This window comes from Phocoena sinus, chromosome 3 (assembly GCF_008692025.1).
Source record: "Phocoena sinus isolate mPhoSin1 chromosome 3, mPhoSin1.pri, whole genome shotgun sequence".
Lineage (NCBI taxonomy): Eukaryota > Metazoa > Chordata > Mammalia > Artiodactyla > Phocoenidae > Phocoena > Phocoena sinus.
In genome coordinates, this window is record NC_045765.1 from 131373729 (window position 1) to 131387989 (window position 14261).

Below are 14261 nucleotides of genomic sequence, written 5' to 3' on the forward strand. Positions count from 1 at the left end.
GTGGTAAAAAAAATCCCAGTTGTGTAAGATAACAGGATAAAATAACAAGTAGGAATAGGATTGGGGCAGGAAAGAGTACCTTGGGGAATCAAGATACTCACCCTGTGGTCTTAGGGTGTTAGGAAGTAAGGCCCCACCCTAGGTCATTTGTGTTGTTGGCGCTCTTGGGAGAATTGGTGTACCAAGTGTTTTTGTGGGTTGTGTTTCTCAAGTGTCTTTGTGGGTCGGTTGAAGCTTCTCAATGAATGGAGCAGAGGCATGACCCGGTTCAGATGGGACCGGCATGGGGACAAGGGCTGTGGTGTCAGTGGCGGGAAGCAGTCACCCTTTGACCTGTCTCATAGTCTGACCATTAACTTCTTTCTTTTTTTTTTTTCTTAAATGACTTTATTTGCTGTCAAAGACAAAAACATTATTACTCACAATTGCATTAAGGTTAAATTGTCTTTTTAAAAAATTCAGTTATTTAACATCAATGACTTTTTGTTCTTCATCTTGAAGTATATTTTTAAAAACCTCTTCCTGTCAATCCTACCTAAATAGCTACAACTTATGCTCAAACAGGAAAAACATATAATAAGTATACATATTGAAAGTGGGAATGATAAAGTAAATGTGATAAAATGTTAGCCTTTGAGGAATCCGGATGAAGGGTATATGGAAACAGTTTTTCTATTCTTGAAACTTTTCTGTAAATCTGAAATTAGGTCAAAGTAAAGGTTAAAAAAGTGATCACTGATATTTTGATCAGCCTTCCCATGTTGTTTCCTTTACTGTCTTTTCCTCATTGTCTTTACAACAATTAGGTCAACATAACACCTATTAAAAACCTTGAAAAGTTGCTACTCTTAGGAAATGTGCTCAGGATGGTGACCACCCCCTTGCTTCTGAGGCCCTGAAAAGCACTACTTGTCCATCTCTGAGTTTGCATGGGGGCCTTGACACCCAGAAGTAACAGGAAAAGCCAGGGCTGCATCATCGAGGGACCAGAACACCTGCTTTTTGCGGGTGGAAGTGCAGCAGGGCTACATCAAGACTGACTCTGACACCTGCAGTGAGTAAAGGCAATGACTGGCGGGAGGCGTCCACGCCTAAGGGAGGTGATGTATCTGAGGCTGAGGAAGAGTTTCCCAGGGCAGATGCAAGATTCCTCTTAACGCTATGATCATTATCATTGTAAAGTACCACATCTGGTCAACATTATCTTCTCTTGTTTGTGCAATTATTTTTCAGGTGATAAAGGATTCACAGATCCAGCTATTCCACTTGGGTGTCTATCTGCAGAAAATGAAAACACTAACTTGAAAGACTATCTGCAACCCCAAGTTCATTGCAGCATTATTTACAATAGCCAGGACATGGAAGCAACTTAAATGTCCGTTAATGAATGAATGGATAAAGAAGTGTGGTATATATGCAATGGAATATTATTCAGTCACGAAAAAGAAATAAATCTCGCCATTTGTGACAACATGGATTAACCATGAGGGCATTATGTTAAGTGAAATAAGTCAGACAGAGAAATACTGTTTGAGCTCACTTACATGTGGGAATCTAAAAAATAACAAGAGAAAACCAAGCTCATAGACACAAAGAACGGATTGGCAGTTGCCAGAGGCAGAGGTGGGAGGGGAAGGGGGCAAAATGGGTGAAAGCGGTCAAAAGGTACAAACTTCCTGTTATAAAATAATGGGGATTAACGTACAGCATTGTGACTATATTTAATGCTACTATTTGTATTTGAAAGTTGCTGAGAGAGTAAAAGTTCTCATCACAAGAAAAGAATGTGTAACTATGTATGGTGATAGATATTCATTAGACTTGGGATCATTTCTCAATGTATACAAGTATTGAATCATGCTGTACACCTGAAACTAATATCATGTTATATGCCAATTATGCCTCAATTAAAAAAGAATTAATGAACTATGGTTAGTTGTTCCTATTCAAGCAAGATTAATGTTCCATTTTCAGAGAAACACTCTAATGGATGGGGAAATGATTATATTTATGTATTTCCATCTTCATAGGTTGGCGGCAGTCACTGAGACTGCTCTGGTATGTCAGGGTTGTAATTCTGAAATTCAGGATCAATGTGAATTTTGACTGCTTGATGGATGTAAACTCAGATGGGAAAAACCGGGCCAGATGTTTTCACCTCTTCTAAGTGTCTGTTTTCTTTCCTTTAAGTGCTGGCTCTGCTGCCCTCATTTAGTTTTCTATGTGTTTTGAAGTAAGGAGAAAAAGTCTGAGAGGGAGTCGGTTTCCTGGGGAAGAATGCATGTGAGGGCATTGGGGTAAATCTTCTCAGACAAGTTGTTTACTCACTGACAAGGGAGCTGAAGTGTGTGTGGCTTTGGGGGACATTTTATTTGTGTCTTTTGGAATGACACACCTTCGGGGTGTTAAAGTGAACTCTACTCATTATGCTGTGGGAAAAGTTTTTTCCTTAATGACTCGAAAACATGGGCTTGTTATTCTGAAAAAGCAGAGTACATCCTCATTCCACACAAACAATGTGACATGGACCTGGAGCCCGGCCAAGGTTTTCTATGAATAGAACTTAGCAAAGAGAGTGTTAGAAACACTTTGGATTCGCAGGGCAATCCTGGATGCTTGATCCCAACAAAGGAGATGATTTACCTGCTCTTCAAAGGTAGAAATTAAGAGGATTCCCTCTTGTCCTTCTACACAGCACCAGACCAAGGCTTCCTGGTGAGCATAGTAAGCTGAGATAATGTTGGCGCCTGCCATCTGAGAGACATTTGCTTTCGAATTGTTCTTCCAGAAGTAACATGGATTTCGATGGAGAGAGTATACATAAATGATCTGCTTGGGGAGCGGTCGATGGTGTTCAGCAGGGAAGTGCCACCTGGTCTGGCCTGTACTGTGCTCTGCTAATGCCGGGCTTTGGTCTAGGCTTGTTTGATGACAAGGAAAAGAGATCCAATCAAAGGGGTTTAAGTTCAAGTTAAAAAAAAAAAGGTGGGTGAGTGGGTGGCTGTTTTTTTTTTTTTTTTGGCCATGCCTTGAGGCATGTGGGATCTTAGTTTCCCGAAACAGGGATCTAACCCGTGCCCTCTGCAGTGGAAGCGTGGAGTCCTAACCACTGGACCACCAGGGAAGTCCAGGGGGCTATTTTAAGGATATAGAAATCTTATAAAGTATGTCTGGCCCTGTGGGACTGGAGAGGTATCTGGAATAGAGACAACTCCTCTCTCTCCCTCTGTGGTCACTTTGTTCCTCATCTTGTTTCACTGTTTATGCCTGGTGCACTCTCCTCTCTAAGTGGCTTCTTCTGGATCATATCAATAATATCAATGGTAGCTTACACTTTTTTTTTTTTTTTTGCGGTATGCGGGCCTCTCACTGTTGTGGCCTCTCCCGTTGCGGAGCACAGGCTCCGGACGCGCAGGCTCAGCGGCCATGGCTCACGGGCCCAGCCACTCCGCGGCATGTGGGATCTTCCCGGACCGGGGCACGAACCCGTGTCCCCTGCATCGGCAGGCGGACTCTCAACCACTGCGCCACCAGGGAAGCCCCGGTAGCTTACACTTTTGAGTGTTTATTCTGCACAAGCTTTGTTCTAAGAGTTTTATATATATTAATTTGTTTAGGCTTCACAACAGCCCCATGGGGCAGGTACTATTTTTATACCCACTTATTAGATGAGTACTCTGAGGCATAGTGAGGTAGGGTAGCTTGCCTAGGGTTAGCAGCTAATATGTGGCAGAGCTGGGTCTCAAACTCAGTCATTTTGGCTCCGTTTTGGCTCCAGCTCTACTTTGACTTGCACAAGGTATTGCCATGTTTTGGCAGTAATTTTTTCCCCCAACTCTACATAACCTTTTATTTCTAGAGCTCAAACTCATTGGTTGACTATAGAGCAGTCTCTGGGTACATAAGCACAGATTTTTGAAAGAAATATTCTGCTTGGTCAACAGGCCAATTAATTCATCTTTTTGAAAAAATATTATCTATTGTAGCTCTTTCACTATGCATTCAAACTCTTTTTTGACGATGAGTGACAGAAACCCAGTATAAAATCATTTAACTAAAAAAGGGAATTTATTAGTTCTCCTGAGAAGCCCAGAAAGTAGGTCTTGCTAGTTTCAGGTCTTGCTTAATCCAGGCGCTACACTTATGTCATCAGGGTTCTGTCTCACTCCCCATCTCTCAGAAGCAGGGGTCAGCGATTGCTGGTCTAATGTAGTGACTACAGAACTTCCCAATAGCCTGACCTTAGGAGAGAGAAACACTTAGGTGCCAGGAGACGTGAATCTGGTCCATGTTGCACAGCCAGTGAAAGGTGTGAAATTGGGCAAGTAACTCAATCTCTCTGGGCCACAGTTTCCTCGTCTGGAAAATGAGGATCTTGGTTCACTGACCTCTAGAGACCCCTTTCACTTTTAAAAGTTTACTATTCTATCTTAAAGATCTTAAATTATACTTTGTTCCTCTGAGCCACAATGATTATCTTATTACTCAAAATGATTGAGAGCAGAAGAGTGAATCCAGCGAGGACGTGTGTGAGCAGGGAGACTCACGGGCATACTGCAGAGTTGGCTTCCCATACAACGCAATTCGATAACAGAGCTCTCACCTGCCCTCCAGTTTCTCCCACTGTCTAACACAGTGCCTGAAACTCCAGTATTGATACAATTTAGGTTTTAGGTCAGAGACCCAAGTTATTTTGCACTATGCTTGCCCAGTTCTCTCTAATCACACTGACTTTAGTGCATCTTGTTCTCTTGTCTATAATGCTTCCCGACCCCCTTCCTTTGTTGATTTAACTCAGTCGTTCTTTAAATTTCATTCTAATTGTCCACTTTTTTAAGGAAACTTTCCCTAGATTCCTAGACTTGGCTAAATTACTCTCTGGTATGCTCTCCAAGCATCATGCAGTTTTTCTGCAGGCATCTATGAGAGATGCAATTATCTAGCAATTAGGCACACTAAGTCTTTTCTTGAGACCATAAGCTCCATGATGGTACAAACCGCATCTAATTATTTTTTCTCACCATTTATCTCTAGGAAGTAGCACAGTGCTTGGCATATAGTAAGGAGTCAATAAATGTGTGTTAAATTTTTAGTTTTAAGCTGGTTTGCTTCATCAGGAAAAATTGTAGAGAGTGAAGTTTCCCTTCTGTGCATTTCTCTTCAACTTACATTCTACAGGTGTGGTCTGTGGTTGACTATGAAAGTGATAGGTGAGGGGAAAAGGACCCGGAACTCCCACCCTCTCACTTAGTCAGGAGATAGCAGGTGTGATCAGGCTTTTCTTCCTTGGCATTTACCCTCTCCATGTAAACCCTTAACACCAAGCACCATGACGAACCAAAGACTCTCTTAGGAGACGCTATGTCCAACCCTCACTTGGCAGGATGTGAAAACCACCCTGCCTCTGAATTCACATACCCAGGGCATGCTTCTGTGTTAGCTAGTGTTCAGTGATCAAAGATAGAGCCTGGTTGTTGCTAACAGTGGCCATAAGAGGGGAAGCAGATCCATCTTTCAATCCACACCTCTTTTCACTATGTAAGAAAGAACTGCAACCTCCATGGGTCCTTGACACCTGGGCTGTGCCAGCTCAAGGACAGACCCCAAAGCAGAATAGGATGGTGACATTTGGCTTTACCTCGTTTCCTTCCATTCTCCTCAAGATCCTGGAGGACTGACTATGGTACTGACAAATCTGCTGAGAGAGTCAAGAGAGGGGGGAGCTCGCTAATGTGGAGAGGACGAATACAGCCATGCGGGTCTGCGCTGGAAACTCCAGCACGCTGCCCAGAGACTCCTTCAGGAATGAAGGATTGACTCATCATTTGCTGGGAGTGCTGCCAGCAGGCAGATGCCCTCAGCTGCCAGCTTCCTTTCAGAATTGCCTCTGCTAAGGAGAGTCTTTCTGCGGGGGGCTGCCTGCATACATAGACTAGCCAACATGGGGGTCTAAAGTCCCAGTCCCCTTGCCCCAGCATGAGACAGCTCTGAATGGTCTTCCCAGCTTCAAAACTCCCAGAAGGCTCCCCTGAGTTTTCTGTGGAGACAGCATCACAGGTCAGCTTTTCCCTCTGTCTAATCCTGTTCCCTTGGTCTCCCCCCACCCTCCCTCCCTTCCCTCCCACAGGTGTTGCTCCAAAGATGCTCCCTAATAAACCACTGGCACATTCATCTCCATCTCAGAGTTAGCTTCCCAGGGAACTCAACCTGTGAAAAGCAGCCAGCCTAGAGGGTACTGGGGGTTTCCACATAACTGCATTCGCTCACCAAGTTGTAGCCAGTGTGGTGCAACGGCTGCTTTTTTTGTGACCATTTGCCCTGAGTGGGTGCCTTTTTTGGGTAACTCTTCTGCCTGCAGGGGGCGCCTTTGTGTAGTTCATCAGCTGGGAGTAACCACTTTTGTAATTTATCGGCCTAGTGGGTGTTCTTTTGCAATCTGCCTTAAGCCACTAGAAAGTGTCTTTTGCCAACCCAAGCTTTCCATATTGCCAGTGTGCAGGCCTGTTGCTTAAGTTTGGATAAACTACAAAAAAGATAAAAATATTTCTGGGAAAAAAATCAAGGAGGAAGTGAAATATAGTGTCTTGAATTTGAGGAAAAAACTAAACTAAAAGGAAATTCCATAGGTAGTTCATCAGAGCTCAGGTCCTTGGGATTTTATTAATCTGAAGGGGAAAAATGCAAAACGGAAATCGCTCTTCAGAATTAAAGGCGACTCTTGAGGCGGCAGGAAAATGGCTGTGGAGTCCATTGCTATTTGTGCCTAAGTGGCACAATCAAAAATATTTTTCAGTGTTGTGTGGCACCTCCTGGGTATTGCAATAGCTCACCACAATACCATGGGCTTTTGGCAAACAATAGGCAGGAACCAGAGAAAAGGCACCACAATTCCATCAGGACTACTTAAATTTAATTTTAGGCCAAGTAAAAGAAACTCTAGATGGAATATCCAAAGTGTTCACAGAGTAAAAATAGAAAAATTCCATTGTAAAGAGGACTTGAGACAGTGAGATAGGTTTGAAGATTTGCTTTGAATTATTTGGATGTGTTACCTCCCTGGAGAGAATGTAAGCTCTTTAAAGACAGGGTAAGTCATTTTGTATCCTTGATAAATGTGGTCCAACATTTCACACATACTAGTACGACAAGAGCAATAGTTAGGAATGAATGAATGAATCCAGCCCCTACTGATCAACCCTGGTCTTTTCACTAGATGCCTTTTCACTGATTTAGTCATTCAATAAATTTACTAGCTTCCCTCCATGAACCAGATCCTAGATCTACAGAGGGAGAGGACAGACTATTATAGAGAGAGGATAATACAGTGGGCTAACCTCTGAAGTGAGGTGTTTCCAGGTCTACAAGGGACTCAAGGAAGCATCTCAGAGAAGGAGAATTGAGATATGTAGAGGATTGTTGAGGCACAATGTAGGTCAATGAAATTTGAGGCAGAGGGAACAGCATATGCAAAGGCATGGAGATTTGTGAGATCATAGCACATCTGGGGAATATTAAGTAATTCCATATGGTTAATGGATGTAAGGGATGGAGGAATTTAAGACAAAGTTGTAGAAGCAGGTTCAAGGCAGATTATGCAAGGTCTTCAGTGCTGTATACAGGAGGTTGATTTTTCTCCTGTAGCAAACAAGTACAAACTGTACACAATTTTGTACTCAATTGTATAATGATGAATTCAATTGTATACTGGTGTAATGGACACAGAATGAAGATGAAGAAGTGTTCTCTTAGCTTTGTCAAGGTAGATAGCCCAGTGATGAAACAATGGGAATGATGCGTACCAGCGTCAGGAAGTTTGAGCTGTCAGGCTGTTTATTATGTGATGGGATGACCTCATATCCAGACCTGGAGAAACACAGATAGTACCCTTACATGCATAGAGAACTTTCAGTCCTCAAAGCTCCTCTAAATATGACACCATTTCGATCCTTACATGAGGCTGTGAGATGGGCAGGGGCAGAGATGTCCTAGACTCTCCAGTGGGGAGTTAAACAGTATATCTAAAATCACACAACAATTTATGGCAGATACCTCCTCTCTGTAGAAATTTACGGTTGTCAGAAGTGATCCATCTACTGGGAAGGCAGAAGCCTGCAGGTGGGCCTTTCCACACTATTAGTTAATAATCTCTGTGGAAATGTGGCCCTGGACGAGCAGACCCACTGAGGAACACACCTAAACAGGAGATGTGTCAGGGTAAGGTGACCCGAAATTCAGAGTGCCGAAGATGTATGGGTTCGGGGTGCTTCATGACCCCAGATTTGCCTGTTACTGGTACTCTAGCTGCTCATCTGCAGCCCATGTTAAATTTTATTGGATCTGAGCAAAGCAATACAGAGTCTTCTTTAGCAAGATTCCCTAATAGGGAGACAGAGAGTGCGTAGCCAGCCATAGTAAAGAAAGCAGTAATTCTGGGGAGGAATAAAATGCTTCATGAAAAAGGAAGCAGGTGTCATTGGCTCCAAAGTCTGTAGTTAGAATTCATTTGCTTGTTTGTTTTAGCACTTTGCACAAATATGAGGGTAAGCAAAGTGAAAAAAACCTAAAAATTTTAAATATGTTTGGGATCAAATATTAAGATGAAAATTTTTGCATTACTTTTGAGTGTTTTTTATTTTTATTTTTCAAGTGGAGTATTTGCCAAAGGAATGATTGCAGTTTTAAAAGTTTGGACCAAAGATCCATAGATAGGCATATTTCAAATTTCCTATCCTACAGTTTAAATGGAGAATCTTGGCATATGTTTTTGCGGCTCTCCAAACCAGTCATTAACTTTACATTTATTATGTTCAGCCTAGTATTTAGTTCATACAGAATATATTGCCAGGACAGTTTTTTATTTTATCTTGGATGTTTATTTTTTTTGAAAATAGAGTATACTTATAACTTAATAGTCAAGAACCAAAATTACAATGTGGTTACATTGCCACCACCATCTTAAAAATGTCTCTAGAGAGAGCAAAAACTTTTAACAGAATAAAAACACATTAAAATTTTAAAATTATGGTTATCTTTCACAATTTAAAATGAATTCCCTTTTTTTTTTTTGCGGTACGCAGGCCTCTCACTGTTGTGGCCTCTCCTGTTGCGGAGCACAGGCTCCTGACGCACAGGCTCAGCAGCCATGGCTCACGGGCCCAGCCGCTCCGCGGCACGTGGGATCTTCCCGGACGGGGGAACGAACCCGTGTCCCCTGCATCGGCTGGCGGACTCTCAACCCCTGCGCCACCAGGGAAGCCCTGAGTTCCCATTTGATATGGTTTTTTTCAATAGAGGTAAAATTTAAAAGGAATATGTTACTTTAAAACTAAAGTAAATGGTTTTGTTTTTGTTCTTGAATATAAAAGTAATAAAAGACTTCTGTCAAAATGGCTCAATAAGTTCACGTTTGAGTAATCCCTTCTGTGCCAAACACGTATATTGAGAAAATAAAAAAGACATAGCCAGATTAGAAAACAAGATAAATACCCTCATGAACAATCCTCATGAAACGGAAGACGCTTGAATGCGGAGAGCAGCGCTAAAGCTATGAGCTTGCTGAGCTCTGGGTTGGAGCTGGAGATTTAGCTTCTGCAGGACAATGGGGACAAAAAAGCAATTTGAAAGACAGGGGACAGAATTCAGACTCCCTTGAAATGAAAAGATAGGGTGGGCCTCGGCAGATACGAAAAGGGGTTGAAACCTCTGCCAGAAGCTGTGATTTAAGGAAGTTTCTGAACTAGGGAAATCCTGCTGATGTAGTCCTGTGCACCAAGATGCCCTTTGGCTGGCTGGCTGGATCTGCAGTCTCTCCAAAACCGTCTCCGTGAAACTCTGTGCCTGGCGAGGTTCAGTGGAGGGCCAGTGGCACCTGAGGGAGTCAACTACAAAACCACTAAATAGGGAAAGGAGCATGGAGAAGGAAGAGAGAGAGAAAAATCCACAAAAACAGATTCCTAAAACCTTTCACTCAAAATTATGCCTGCACACCAGAGTTCCAAAATACATGCTAAGAAAAACATCTAATAAAAATCAACAGCTGGAGCATGAATTCTCTAAAAATGAAGTTAATTTTATAAAACCTGAGGACTTCAACAGACATTTAAAATTTTTACACAGAAATACATACATGAATGTAAATAGAACAGAAAGAAATGTATTAAGAATAGATGGTTATGGGCTTCCCTGGTGATGCAGTGGTTAAGAGTCTGCCTGCCGATGCAGGGGACGCGGGTTTGTGCCATGGTCCGGGAAGATCCCACATGCCGCGGAGCAGCTAGGCCCGTGAGCCATGGCCGCTGAGCCTGTGCGTCCGGAGCCTGTGCTCCGCAATGGGAGAGGCCACAACAGTGAGAGGCCCACGTACAGCAAAAAAAAAAAAACAAGAATAGATGGTTAAGAGAACCAGTTAGAAATCTTGGAAATATAATTATTAAATAAAATATTTAGCAAGTGAAGTAAACCCTCTGGACTGGATATAGAGACAGAATTATGAATTAGTAGGTGGTACTGAGAAATTCAGTCAATGGAACATATGGAGACAAATAAAAACCTTAATGAGCCATGAAGTGCCCATATTGGAGACTCTGAGCCTCTCCTTCATTGGTATTCTAGAAGAAGAGATCAAGAATTGTACAGAGACAGTAAATAGTTAAAAACCAAATTGAAAAAGAACATGAGTTCTCATATTGAAAATGTACTCCAAAGGGTAAAAATAAATTACATAAATCTACATTGAGATACATTACAATGAAACTGTGGAACAGTAGGAATAAAGAAAAAAATTAACTTTCCAGCGTGAAAAGGCAGGTTACTCTCAAAAGAATAGCCACTGGTCTAACAGCAGATTTCTTATTGGCAGCGATAGATACAACGAGAAATTGGAATAATATCATCAATGTTCTAGGAAAAATGATTATCGGCAAGACTTTCTACATCCAAATAAACACTTATTCAAGGCTGAGGATGAAGTTATGGCAGTTTCTGACATACAAACTAAAGGAATTTACCATCTATAGGTCCTCAGTGAAAAAAATGCTATTGTATCTACTTCAACAAAAGGAAGAGCAAACCCAAATAAAATGTATGGAATTAAAGACACAGCTGTGAACACAGGAATCAATTTTTTTATGTTGGTAAATTTTATTAAAAATTGACATACAAATAAATGATCATTTTATGTGTGTGAGTATGGGCGTCTGTGTACATGTGTTTAAAAATGGGTAAAACTAAATTTTGACAATATTACAATAGGAAATAATGTTGAAAGAGTAAAGTATCTTGAGATCTTTCATTTGTTCAGAAGGAGGATAGAATAACTTCAGGAAGAAATATTCAATTAGTTTTAAAAACATACATACTTAAGAATAACCACAAAAAGTAAAAATACAGCCAATAACTTCAAACCTTACTGAGGAAAAAAGAGAATGAATGAAGGAAACTTTACCATCCTTTAAAGAATTATTTCTGCCCTCTGTTAAATTTATGAGTAGAAAAACTTTTAAAAGGTAATAGAAGAAATAAATTCAGATATATCAGTAAGTTTAATAAATGTGAGTGGATTCCCTCCCTCTCCATTAAAAAAATAGAGGTTATTAGATTGGATGCCAAAAACTCAAAATTTATCTGCTTTCAAAAGCCGTCCTCTAAAATAAAAAGATATTAAAAAGATTGAAAATAAAGGAATAGAAAAATGATATCTTGGGCAAATATGGAAATTAATACTTGTACATTCATATACTTTAGGATTATTTTAAACTTTAATGTGAAAATGAAAGTATTTCTGTAATCCCCTCTCTCCATATCACCAAGGATAGTTTTATGTATAAAATAATATGTTCTTCAATTCACCAAAAAACTGTATGTACCATACCATACCATATATCATCCCATGCAATAAGGAAGATGCAATTTTGTCTCTGAATTATTCAGCTCTTAATGGGCTGTTTCCTAGTGACTCAGACTTTGAGGACTAAGTTGGCCCCAGCAGTACTGGGACCTGAGGACATGTCAATGCACCACCATACATCCATTCATTGAGGAGAACATCATACATATGAAATCATAATATTAGGGAAGACAAAATTCTTACCGTAAAAACGAATAGTTATGGGGTGTAGTGAATGCCTTACAACAGGTGTGTTTCCCCCAAAGTGGAGCCTAAGAGAAAGTCTTGCATGTGGATATTTTTAAGTATTCTCAGGGAGCAGGAGAGAGGTGTAGAGAAGAAAACAGGGAAGCAGAAAAAGGCATTGTTAGAATGTGTTATCAAGTTGACAGGTTTGGGGCAATTGGTCCTCCATCCACAGGCCTTGTTAGAAAACTTACTCAATATATCTCAGAATGGTACTCTTGTAAGATGACATGGTGAAGCATTTATCCATTAGCTTCCATTCTCCATTAGTCATGGGAAACCCCTGGGGGTAACCTCTCCTACATTTCTAGGCTGTGTTCATTCCTGTCTACATCCAACTTCGAAATGATGGAGAAGCTCCAGGCCGTGATGCGAGAGGTACTTAGCATGGGTCTGAGGGGAAAGTGCTAAAAGTTATACTTCAAGAAGCTTGTCAGAGTCCCTGTGGAACTAGCTGTCCCTTCAGTGGCTGAAATAAAGGAGGGCAGAGAGGATCTGAGATGGTTCACAAGGTGGTGGGTCCAGATCTTAACTTTGCATTTTCGGAGAAGACATCTTCAAACAGTCTACGCAGCAGCTACAAGTTACCTGAGTTAAAATAGAGGACCGCTTTGATAGAGCTGATCATTGGATTACCCACCCAACTGATACACTTAGACCTTTTTGCCCTCTATTTGAATAATGAGAACCTACAGCAACTTACACCCTGTAAGTAAACAGAAAAAGCAATTTAGGAGGAGGATGGAGAATTCAAGTTGGTGGTAAGAAAGGAAGGTAATCAGTGTGAATAGAAACTGCCAAAATTACATTAAAACCATTTCAGAACATTTGCTTTCTCTTGGCTGATTGTCTGAAGAAAGGATTTGATTGGGATAGTGTGCCACCACCCAATATGCAGCAGGCAGAGTTAGTGACATCACGCCTAGGAGACTGGCTTCCTCCTGTCCAGCCCATTCATGCTGGCCTTTCATTTGTCTCAGGCACTGGCCTCTGGCCACATAAGCGTGGCCATAGTAATTGGCTTGGTTTCACTCAGGAGCAGTGGTAAAAGTTATAGCCACTTGGACAGAAAAATGCCATTTGGAGTCTCTTTTCCTAAAAGAGATTGTGTACTGATAGGCATGTTAATGCTTTGTGACCTTTCTAGTACAATCTGGCTTTTCTCTCTAGTTCTTGATGTGGCTGGAGCACACTGTGGAGCACACCTGCCCTGGAGGATGACCCCCTACTAGCCCTGAAGTACATCTGACTAGCATGGAAGAGTGGTAAGAGGTAATAAATAGGAGTGATGATGTAGAACAAAATATTACCATTGTAACATCTGACACCAGAATTTCCCTTGGGGGAGAATCAACCTGCAAAACAGGGACTCTCCATGTAGGCTGGAAGGGCTGATAGCTTTAGGGAAAATAATCCCTCTGCATGCAGAAGGAAAGGAATTTTCTTATTTCTCTAGGTGAGGAGAGAGAGGGTCATCTGATTTCAGCTCTGTGATACTGGGCTACTTCTCCACCTGTCAAAGAAACCTGCTGCCTCCCTTCTGGGAAATGGAGATGTTAGCAAGTTGATGTAGGCAATTAAAATAGTATTTCGTGTTTTAGACTGGATGGGGTTGGAGAGGTGAGAGAACAGAGGAGAGAGAGGAACCAATGAGGTTGAGAGAGGTTGAGGCCAGGTAAGGTGAAAGGGCATGGAACTCAAACTCACAGCTGGATTGGTTGGGGAGCATTTCAAGGACAGCGATACCTAGGATTTAACTTGCAACTGTTTTTGCTGCTTCTTTGTAAATGTGTTCTCCATCACTTCCAAACAAACCCAAAATCTTTAGGAAAGTCTACCATGCTCTCAAATCCCTAGGGAGAGTGAAATTTTACCAGGTGGAACACAGAGAAGGAGCTAATATTATGGCTGGGTTAATTCAAGTAGAAGCAGAATCAGTATCCTAAAAGGCAGGGAGATCACAAAACATCACAAAACATTTTGCTACCTGCAAAATCAAAGACATCTTAGAATTATATAGGCTAGGAAATTTAGAGGCTCTAGCCCCTCTTAATCTTGGCAACCTGATGCCCTGGAGCATTCCTCTTCTGGTTATGAAAATGAGGCTTAAGCGCTGTGCCTTTCAAGATCA